Genomic DNA, 12,797 nt, shown 5'->3' with positions numbered 1-12,797 from the left:
ACCAAACATGCGAGCCATTACACTATCATCTCTTGCCTACCGCTCCTGAGCTGATAACACTGGTCCATGGGACGTGTCAAGCGCCTTGGTCCGAGTGACATCTACCATATTTCAAATCAAGTAGGGGGGCCTAGCAACATTCATATCTAACTTCACCTCCTCAATACCCTCGGCCCTCAGAAACCGGGTGATCAACCCCTCATAACAAAATGGCCACCTCATGTTATTCCTAAACTTCATCATGTTTTACCTTAACACTGCCCCAATATTAACGAGCATACCCTTCATCAGCATATAAACTAACACCACCCTATCTCTTGTCACATCTGAAAGGTGATTTGCCGGTAAAAATACACTACACACAATCTTCAGCCAAACTCTCGCGACTTGATTAAAATTTGCATAGTGGAGAGTGGAATGCCTCCTGGTGTCCTTACTCTTGTCCCACCTAGTAGTGGACTCTACCCCACACAACGTATGATGGATATCTCTATAGGGGAGGGGTCCTTAAGCCTATTATAATCTTCAGCATCACGGTTAGGGGTACCCAAAAATAAATTCAATGCCTTAGAAGTAAAATGTACATCCTTTCCCCGAATTGGAACAATTTTATTGAACCTAGTTTGCGTGTTCCAATTGGCATAAAATTCCCTAACTAAAGTCAAATTTCAATCACCCTATTCCTCAAACATAAACCGCAGCCGAAGAGCATTCACAATATTATAAATTAAGGGAAATAGAGATTGCAACCTTACATCATTCACAAACTCGTCCCCAAGGTATTTGGCCTCCTTTTTGCTCTCAAGCCATCATGCCCATACCGCTCCACAACTTTCTTACCAAAATTTTGGAACATAACTTGGCTACTTGAAGATCTGGCAGCCTCTCCCTTCTGATTAAGCTAAGAACCTGCCCCTCATTCCACATTCTTGCTTTTGGATGCCATTAGTATCAATTTAGAAGAAAAAGAGTGGGGGGAGGGGGTGGTCGGCTGGCAGTGTGGGTGGAGGGGGTTGGGTCGGGTCAAAACCTGGAATTTTTTTTTAGCCTGGGCGTTGGCGCGATACTGGTGCGGTACATCGCCAGTGCGCCATGTTAGCGCATCTGAAGTTCTCACCCTTGCGCGGCGCGCCTGCCTGTGCTCTGTGGTTTACCTCCTAGTGCGGTACGCCAATCAATATGCCACCCTGGGATTTTTTTTTTAAAAAAAAATTCACTAGTACAAACTAAGTTACAAATAATGAAAATCCTATCTATCTAATAAGTAAAACTAACGAAATTTACTAGGCCCTAATAAATTAAACTATGCTAAAAATTTCAAAATTTAAAACAAGCTACCTATCTATTACATATTGTTCACGAGTTGCCTCCCGTGGAGCACTTGGTTTAATGTCGCGGCTCGACTCAGCTTGGATCATTCGTTATTCAGCTCAAGAGCCTCCGATCACGATCTGCATCTTCACCAAAGTAGTGCTTAACTCTATTCCCGTTCACCAAGTACGTTGGGCCATGTTCACCTTTAACTGCAACGACACCATGTTGTGTCATCCTTACCACTTCGAAGGGACCACTCCATTTAGACCTTAGTTTTTCCGGGGAATAACCTTAGTGTTGAGTTAAAAAGTAGTTCCTTTTCTCTCGGAGTGTAAGTGCGAGGAACTATATGCTTGTCATGCCACCTTTTCGTCCTTTCTTTGTAGAGCTTGGCATTCTCATACACATGAAGTCTAAACTCCTCAAGTTCATGTAACTGATCCAATCTTTTTCTACCGGCCAGCTCGGGGTCAAGATTTAACTTCTTTATCGCCCAATAAGCTCGGTGTTCTAATTCTGCCGGAAGATGACATGATTTACCAAACACTATGTGATAGGGTGAAGTCCATATGGGTGTCTTATATGCAGTCCTATACGTCCACAATGCATCATTCGGCTTCTCAGACCAATCCTTTATTTGTGCATTCACTGTTTTCTGCAATATTTGCTTCACCTCTCTATTAGATACTTCTTCTTGCCCACTTGTTTGAGGATGGTAAGTTGTAGCAACCTTATGACGATTACCATACTTAGCAAGAAGATTTTTCTCTAGATAGTTAATGAAATACTTACCACCATCACTTATGATTGCCCTGGGAGTGCCAAAACGAGTGAAAATATGCTTCTTGATGAATTTTATCACTACTCTTGAATCATTTGAGGAAAGAGCTACAGCCTCAACCCATTTGGACACATAATCAACAACCACTAGAATATATTGGTTTCCATTGGATGACGGGAAGGGACCCATGAAGTCAATACCCCACACATAAAGAATTTCCACCTCAAGATTGTTACTTAGTGGAATCTCATGTCTTCTCGATATAGTACCTAACCTTTGGCATTTGTCACATCCCTTAACATAAGCAATATAATCTTTAAATAACAAAAGCCAAAAGAAACCAGATTGTAGTACCTTATGCATCGTGCGCTCTCCTCTATGGTGACCTCCATATGGGCTAGCATGACAACTTTCGAGCACTTTCTTTACCTCATACTCCAAAATGCATCTTCTCACTACCCGATCAACTCCTTGCTTGAATAAGAACGTTTCATCTCAGATTTAGAACTTAGCATCATGAGTTAGCTTTTTCTTTAGTTGGGTGGTTGCATCCGGAGGGTACTCTCCACTTACTATCAGATTCACTATGTCCGCATACCAAGACACTTGAGAGATATCTAGTGGCATCAACTGTTCATCCATAAACTCTTCCCGAATTTGTTCCGCTTCATGTACATGGGAAATTTTTTCCAACCTACACAAATGATCAGCTATTTGATTCTCAGTACCCTTTCTATCTGTGATCTCAAGGTCAAATTCTTGAAGAAGCAATATCCACTGAATTAGTCTTGGTTTAGCATCCTTCTTATTGAATAAGTACCTAATAGCTGCATGGTCAGTATAAACAATCACCTTGGTACCTACCAAATACGATCTGAACTTGTCGAAGGCGAACACTAGAGCTAGCATCTCCTTCTCAGTCACTGTGTAATTAGCTTGCACAAAATCCAGGGTCTTGCTTGCATAATAGATTGAATGGAACACTTTATATTTTCTTTGTCCCAATACCGTACCTACTTCTACATCGCTTGCATCATACACGAGTTCAAATGGTAATTCCCAATTAGGAGCAATTAAGATAGGAGCTTCAATCAAGTTCCTCGTCAACATCTCAAAAGCTTTCAAACATATCTCATCAAATTCAAATTTCACATCCTTCTCCGAAAGACTGCACATAGTTCTAGCAATCTTGTAAAAATCCTTGATGAATCTTCGGTAAAACCTTGCGTGTCCAAGGAAACTTCGCACCCCTTTTATAGAGATAGGAGGGGGCAATTTTTCAATGACTTCCGCCTTGGCTTTATCTACCTCTAATCCCGATTTTGACACCTTATGGATCAATACTATGCCCTCTCGAACCAAGAAGTGACACTTCTCCCAGTTTAACACTAAATTGGTGTCTTCACATCTCGCAAGTACTTTATCAAGATTTCGGAGACATACCTCAAAAGACTTCCCAAAGACAGAGAAATCATCCATGAACACCTCCACAAAGTTCTCCACCATATCATGAAAAATGGCCATCATACACCTTTGAAAAATCGTCGGTGCATTGCAAAGTCCAAATGGCATGGGTTTGAAAGCATAAGTACCATAAGGACATGTGAACGTGGTCTTTTCCTGATCCTCAGGCGCAATCAAAATCTGATTATATCCGAAATACCCATCTAAGAAATAGTAGTACTCCTGCCCTGCTAGTCGGTCAAGCATCTAATCAATGAAGGGAATCGGGTAGCGATCTTTTCGTGTGGCCTCATTTAGCTTCCGGTAATCCATGCAAATTCTCCATCCGATTACTGTTCTAGTGGGAATCAACTCATTTTTCTCGTTCTTTACCACTGTCATACCTCCCTTCTCGGGAACACACTGCACATGATTTACCCACTTACTATCAGAAATTGGGTACATGATTCCAACATCTAACCACTTTATTACTTCCTTTCTCACCACTTCTTTCATCAAAGGATTCAACCTACGTTGATGTTGTGTACTTGGTTTGTGATCCTCTTCCATATAGATTTTGTGCATACATAACGCCGGACTAATCCCATGAATATTAGCCATCTGCCATCCAATAACTTTGTTTCTTCGCTTTAGGACTCTCAATGCCGCATCAACCTGTATTTCAGACAATTATGCTAAAAGTATTACGGGTAAAGTTTCATTAGTAACCAAATACGCATACCTTAGGTGAGCAGGCAGAGATTTCAATTCCAACTTAGGGGCTTCTTCAATTGATGGTTTGGGTGGAGGCCCTAACTCACCGTTGACACCCAATTTTGACCCTCCACAATATAAATTAATCATCGAGCTTCTTCAATTTCAAACGATTTAAAATAATTAGTTTTATAAAATTTCAAAAAATATTTTGCAAGTTATTTTAAATAATTTTGTCACTTTTTATAATTTTTAGATAATATATATGTTTTACATAATTATGTTTATAATTAGTATATTTTATAAATATTTGAAAATCATCACAAAAGATTTTATATTTTAGTTAAATGTCTTATTAATTTACTTTAGTCTAAGTTATAGTTATAATTTCAAGTTAATTAGTTTGTAATTAATTTAATTATTTTATAATCGAATTAATTATTTTATGTCGTTATGATTAAGAAGCTCGTTAATTAATTTATGAAAAATTGTCTTGTTGCAATTTTTAGCCAATTGCTTATCCTATCATTAACCCTTTAAAAGACAAAAATTTGGCCCTTTTTTCACCCCCTTTTTAACAGCCCACATTCCATTCAAACAAACCCAATCCCAACTTCATCATTTCCATTTTTTCTCCTAATCCAGCCCATTTCTCCAATACAACCAGCCCACTTTTCAATCACAAATAACCCATCAGCAGCAGCGTACAATACCAGTATGGAGAGAAGCCCCATAATAGTCCCTCATCTTTGGGTTAAGACTCAAAGTCATCATTGAATTTTCACATGGAGCACTAATAGTTCCTCATGTTTGCAAATATTTGGTGCACTTTTGGTCCTCCCCTAAACTTTTGCCTATTTTTTAACATTAATTTTGTTCATAATTTTATGTAAGGAATGACCCATCATCTTTTATATATTTAGTAGAAATAATAACTCTATGTGAGAGAAGGTGAGAAGAAGAACACCTTGTTATGTTCAGTATAAATATTATTGCAGCAAAACTAAGAACATTTTAACATATGACATTGCAAGAAAAGAAAAATTTGTACTATTGTACGTGAAATCATCGTGATGAACCTCTTGACTTTACCTGCAATGCGATTTTTACTAAACAAAATAAGGTGTTTTTCTTCTCACAATCTCTCACATTGAGTTATTATTTCTACTAAATATATAAAATGACGATTAAACATTCCATACATAAATTATGAATAAAATCAATGTTAAAAAATAGGCAAAATTTTGAAGAAGGACCAAAAGTGCACCAATATTGCAAACATGAGGGACTATTAATGCTCCATGTGAAAACTCAAGGATGACTTTGAGTCTTAATTCAAAGATGAAGGACTATTTTGGGCCTTTTCTCACCAGTACGCAACCCAGCGATACCACCCGATTCTTCTCCACGCGAAGAACAACAGCAATACCCAGCGAGCAAATCGTGGTGCAAATAGTACACTGGTTCAACCAGCAGCCGCGCCGTCCTCCTTTTTGCAACAGTCGCGTCCAATCCTTTTCCCCCTTTTCAGAAATCACCCATCCTTGAAAGGAGGAAAGAAATTCAAAAGATTTTGAATTTTGCTCAACGGATTTCTCTCCCCTTTTCTGCCCGTTTGCCCCAATTTCCAGTGCTAAATCTTCTATATGTTCTCTCATTCAGTCACTACCATATACATGAATTAGCTATGCATTCGTCCTATTTGAATTCAGGTTAATCTTGTGATATGTAAAATAGGACGGAAGTAGCAAGGAACATGTCCTATAATTGATGACTTCACTATATCACTGTATTATAATCATTCATCTCTTATGTATGTTATTACAAATTCATGAAGGTGTTCTATTCATCTTATATGCCTAGATCTATTCGGAAAGAGTCCTAACTTACGTTTTTGTCTAAATCTTCTCGACAGGTTGCTTCCTTTAGTACTATTTTTCCATTCGAATCCGAAAGTGACCGCCATGGATCTCTGCATCGTATTTCTCAGTTTGCTTTATTCTTTTCTTTTCAAAGTTAGCTTAATGGTTAAAAAAAAAGTTGCTTTTGATTCATGTATATGGCATCTTGAGTTTCATATAAAAAATCGGCCTTTTAATTTGGTTTGTAATTAATTTCAGTTTGAGTTATATAGAGGCAGTAGCATTTCCGCTTGAAAATTCCCTTAGGGTCTGTTTGGAAAGCCACTTGGTAATTGGAATTGGTGTAATTACTAAGGTAGTAATTACTAGCCTAGTAATTACACTGTCTAGTAATTACACTGACCTGTTTGGTTGCCACAATGTAATTACACTGTAATAACACATGTCCTGTTTGGATGCCACAGTGTAATTACACATGTTCTATTTGGATGCACAATTGCAATCATAAAATTATAATAAATTTTAAAAATAAAAAAAATTATTTAAAATTTATACTAAACAAATAAGAAACTTTATAAATGACATTAAATTAAATATTTAAGATATATATTCTTTTTTGAAAATATATTAATTAATAAACATATTTTCTGTAACTAATATTATGAAAAAATAATTGATTTATATTTTTTCAAATTAATATATTTCAATTGAATTGATCGTAACAACTAAAAGTACGAAGTTTCTACGAACATCGTGAAATGCATGTTTGATAAAAAGAATAATATATAAATAAAATGTCATAAATTATTAAATGTTTGACAGAAATATAATCTATTAAGTCTAATTAAAAATCACGTGCAATGTAAATTCAATATTACTAAAACAAATGAAACTGAAAATATAACATAGGTTATAAATTCAAAACAAAAATTTAACACAATACTCTTATAACAAATTTCAACATAGCAATAAATATGATTTATTATTATATTTCCTTAATAAAGAAAACGTAAGTCTATAACCTTACTTAACAATAAATTCTATTTTAATTTAAAAATTAGAATACTAATAAAATTATGCTAATGAGAAAATAAGCATGGCATAAAGTAATAGATAATACAAGAAAATTACATAGAATCGCGTAAAGTAAGTTTGAGAACAAGAAGAAAATGAAATATAATAATAAAAAATAAAAAATAAACTTTTGCAAATTTTTTAGAATAATAAAAATAAAAAAAGAACTTAAAATAATAGTAGTAAAAAAATTAAAACAAAAAATAAAAATAGAAATTAAAAAAAGAAATTAAAAAGTAATCAGGTGGTAATTACATGGTGTAATTACCAGCAATTCACAGCCTCTGCCTGTGAATTGTAGAGTGTAATTAGCCCCTGCCAATTACACCAATTACCTGCTGACCAAGTAATTACCTGTCCTTCCAAACAGGACAAGACAATGTAATTACACCAAATCCAATTATCAGGGTGTCCTTCCAAACATGCCCTTAAAGTCTATGTCTTGTTGTATGAAATTTTCATGAGTAATTGTAAGATATTTTGATATCCAATAGCTATAATTTCCCTCCCAAAAATCGCTAGTTCTTTTATTTAGCCCATTTTATATTGTGAAAGTTTCCAGAATGCTTGGTGTGGTTTTCATTCCTATACTGTGTTGATTCATTTATATTGCTGGTTGCATTTTATATTGCAAAGAATGTCAGCTATATTGGCCTCCAGGGAATGTACTAATCTCTATTTATTTATCTCTCTTGCATGTAACATTAGTTCAAGTCTATTTGGACTCCATCCTTGCATATCCTTGAGTTGTCTCGAGTCAGCCTCTCTTCTCTTTGGATCGTGGGAAGCTGAAATACAAGACAGGGAGGTTGAAACACAGTCACAGAAAGCTGTAAACAGTTTGTATACACTAAATATACACTAAATATACACTTTTATACAGGTTCAGTGCAACAAATACTAGGCCAAAAAATTGATACAAGTTGCAGGGGTTGAAGGGGGCTGTATACACTTTATATACAAACCGATATACAAGAAAATGGGTCAAAATACTATCCGTATGCCAAGTATACATTTGCTGTATACACAGTTTTCAGAAGCAAAAATGGGATGGAGAAGACCCAAATAATACAGCTGGCCCATTTTCTAGACTTAGGACAGGTTGGACTCAAAAGCCCAAAATTTGACTTTATTTCCTCTTTTCTTATAATTTGTTTATTGTAGGAAAAACTTCAGAATATGGCAAACATTCTCATATATTCAAGAAAAATAGCTACGTTTTATTTTTTTCATGTTATATGGATATAATTAGACTAAAAATAGCAAAGTCAATTATATACAAATAAATAATTTTTTTATATATTTAATATAATAAATAAATATTAAATTGGAAAGTAATTATTGAATGCCTAATTAATTATGGCAGGCACATTTGTGATCTTTCCCCATGTTTACCATCATCAAATTATTCTCTTTCATCAATATTCATACATCACATATTTTCTGATTTTCCCCCCAAATTCATTCAAATTCAAGATCCTTTACATCACTGCAGGAGCAATTTTTGTGATTTTGTATCTATCATGTATCTTCTAATTGCATATTTATCTCGTTTTTATGAGCATTATTTATCTACACATCTACACTTTCTTCTATTTTCATAGGGTTTTGATTCAAGAATTTGTTTATCCTTTTCAATGGCTAAAATTGATACTCCGAGGAGGGTTACTAGAGGTATAAATTTATTTGACAAATTGTTGGATGAACTACCTTCTTTTGATTTGTGTATTACTCAACAACAAGCCAAAAATCCAGGCTCTATTGCTACAATGGAGAACGAAAGAAGAACAAAAAAGGTTAATGACCATATACCCTTAAATCTGCTTGAAGAAATCGAACAAGCAAAATTAGTAAAGAGGAAAAAAGGTTCTGAAGTGAAAACTAATATTGAAAAAAGGAGAAAAGTCAACAATATTGATTCAAGTGGGTGCAGGAATAAGAGGAAAAGGAAATTGAGATTTGTATGCTTTATTTTTTAGTTTAATGTCATTTACTTATCTATCTCAAGTTCTCAACAAATGTATTGTGTGTCATTGTCATTATGGATTGTCCTCTTGTATTGAAATTGTCAGAAAATTTGATTTCGTATGTATATAGTTGTTAAAAAATGAGTACAAGAAGAACATGAACAAAAAGGAGATTGAGGGTTCTTTGATTGACAATTTTGTATATAGTAGAATACTTATATACATAGACATTGTATTATTATATAACCACAAGTTGAACTGTTGATGCGTGAACGCAATAATATTTGAATACATAAGTACTCTGTCAAATTTAAAAAGTTGATTAGGGAATTCAAGTATAATTGGATACATCAATACTATATTGTTGGCCTTTTCAAAATTTTATTTAGAAGAATACTTATACAGTTTGATACCCACAAATTGTATCTTTTTTGCTCGTTTGTCTAATGTATCCATACTTAGACAATTTGATACCCACAAATTGTATCATTTTTGCTCGTTTGTCTAATGTATCCATATTTTTGCTTAACAACAGTGTTGAAATGTATCCATATTTATATACATAGATACTTGTATTGTTATATAAGCACAAGTTGAAATGTTGATTTGCGAATACAGTTATATCTAGATAGATAAGTATTATATCCAAGATAAAAAGTTGATTGGGAATACAAGTATAGTTGTATCCAACGTATTCATTTTTGTGTTTAACAACAATGTATTGATTGTATTCTATATTGGTGTATTCATTTTTTGTTTAACAACTAGTGTATCTATTGCCATGTAGTTCACCTATTCAAAATCGAAATACTTAACCTTCATTCACAAATTCAACAATTTTCTTACATACAAAAACTTGAATTAACAAAAAAAAAATTATTAATACCTTTACAACGTCAGAATACGAAATATGGAGACAACAAGAAAATTGAGTATGATGTATCACAAAAACATAGCAAAAAAGTGATGTAAATTGTAGTCATTTATTGTAAATAACATACTTATAGCTATTGGTATTCATTAACCCTATATAAATATAGTTATTTTTGTAAGTTGTTCTTTATTGTATTAGCTCTAACCTTTATTTGTTTGGTTAATTTAATTAAATTTCCTAAAGATGAGCCATTTCTTATTATGATAATTTATTTCACTTAAACAAATCTCATTTAATTGGCTTTCTTTATTTGATCACTTTTGACAAAGCTTACTTTCCTTTCTAAATTATTTCGAAAATCTTAAGTTCAATTATTTTCAAATGGATTTTATTCCTTTAAATATTTTCTCAAAGTTAGTCAAAATGTTTTAGTCAATTCATAGGATAACCGCGTGTTAGCGGACACTTCAAATTCTTTAAAAACCTTCTTGAAGTGTAAATGAGAACTTCTTACCCATTTTCTCTGAATTTATAAAGATTTATTCTGTTAGAATCTTTTTAAATTAAGTTTTCTTAATTTCTTTAAAAAATTAAGTGGCGACTCTTTTCTATTGTAGCACCCCGCACGAAACTAGCAAGACCTAGCTAAGGCTTGACTGAATCTAATAGGTTGATCTAGAGCCTCACATGTTATTTTATGGTTGGAACCGTGTTTAAATGATGAAAAATGGCTATTGAAGTTTTTTTGGTGACTTTAGAGGTCAAATGTCAAGAAACGACCATGACGTCCGGAAACTAGCTAGTCTTGGGGTTAGTGTCTTGTCGTGGTGTTTGGTGTGTTGTTTGAGGTCTAAAACCCATAGGAGTGACTCTTATTCATAGATGGACATGTTTAGGGTCCAAAAGACTGGGTATGACCCCCCAAGGACCACCCAAGGGGTCCTTGAGGAGGACCCCAATATCTACCCTAAAGCTGTAAAAAGACAGCAGGACCTACGAGACCCATCTACGACCAGTAGAGTGGTCTACGGACCATAGGTATAGGTCGTAGGTGGGGACTTAGTCTTGGGAGGCTTGGCTCCCAAAAAGGGAGCCTCTGAACAAAATGACAAGAGCACAGCACGAGCCGTAACCCCACCTACGGTCCGTAGGTGGGTGGCCGTAGGTGCTGCCAATTTCCAACCTTCTAGTCTTAAGTTGGTGATTAGGGATTAAGTTAGTTAATTGACTAAAGGATTAAGGGGTTGTTTAGCTAGTTGATTACTCACCTTTATAAGCTAGCAAGACCTTAAGCTAAGTCATGAATTCATTTAGAACCAAGACCCTCGAAACAATCCCCTAAAAACAGTTTTTAGTTTTAAGTTAGGAGTAAGGGTCAACTTTAAATCGTCATATCTCATAGCTCAAAATGAATTAGGTGGTCCACTACCTATCCAATGAAAGGTTTCTGAGTCCTCTTTCCAACACCACCGAGTTTGCCCAATTCCGATCTCGGAGTAAAACGTTATGGCCAAAATAGTGAAGCACTGTCAGTCCCAGGTCCAATTGACGGACCCAAACTATGGACGGTAGATCAAACGACGGTCCGTAGGTTGGGGTCCGTAGATGCTGCCAGTTTTGTGACTTTTAGCTTTAAGTTGGGGTTTTGGGAATTAAGTTAGTTGATTAATTAAAGGCTTAGGGGGTTGGTTAAGTGGCTAAATAACCTCCCATAAATAGTTAATAAGACCCTAAACTAAGTCATTAACCCATTATAATTTAAATACCCAAATCTTACCCAATTCTTTTCCCTCCCAAAATTCTCTCTCTCAAAACTCTCTCAACTCAAGACTCCATTGAAGAACTTGGAAGGAGCTTAGCAAGAGCTTGTAGATGGGAGGTTTCACACGAGATTCATAGGGTTTAACTAAGGTATGGTTTCTCTTCACTCTTGGGATCCCTTTCCCCAAGAGGTCCTTCCAAAGATGGTTTTCAAAATCCCCCAAATTGTAGATTTCAATCCAAAAATGTGGGTCTTCTTTCTAAATGTTGAATTGTTGTTATAACTGACTTTGATTGATGATATATGAACAATTATGGATGAATTCATGTAGTGTTGGTGGTTTTTGAAGAATCCCCCATGAGACCCATGTTTCCCCTTCTTTCTCCAATTCTAACCCTAGTTGTGTTGAATAGTGATTGAAAGTTATGAATAGAATGTGATGCTATGTAATTCGTGTTTGTATGATGATATTACCCTAAATTATGTATGATTACTATGGAATTAGGGCTAAGTCTTGAATGGGGCCTTCAAGGCTATGAGGAGAAGATATCAATGTGATTCTTTATGTATTGTTGAATGTACTTGCTTAATTCATGTATGATGAAGTTGGATGATGGTTCCCTCTTCCCTCTAACCCTATTTGGTAATTGAGCATGTTATGATGAGATGCAATGCAAGTATGAATGTTGTGAGATGTTGGTATTATTGTTGTTATATTGAATTGAGGTAATTCTTGTTAACACAATATGAACATGCTATGAGTAAAGGTGTTTTATGTGAAAGTCTTTCTCACACATGTACACACACATGAATGAATAAAGCTATTGCTAATGTAATGAATGTGAGTCTCTTGAAAGGTTTCATCAATTGTACTCTAAACTAGTCTATGTTATGCATGGTATGATAATCTGAAAGGTCATTCTCTCATGATGAAGGTTCTTGATGAAAGGTTTTCTCATCTATGAACTCTTGAGCTTTTATGACTATATGAGGGGTATTCCCCTAA

The sequence above is a fragment of the Solanum tuberosum genome, unplaced genomic scaffold (assembly GCF_000226075.1).
Source record: "Solanum tuberosum cultivar DM 1-3 516 R44 unplaced genomic scaffold, SolTub_3.0 scf00061, whole genome shotgun sequence".
Classification (NCBI taxonomy): Eukaryota; Viridiplantae; Streptophyta; class Magnoliopsida; order Solanales; family Solanaceae; genus Solanum; species Solanum tuberosum.
This window is presented reverse-complemented; position numbering follows the sequence as displayed.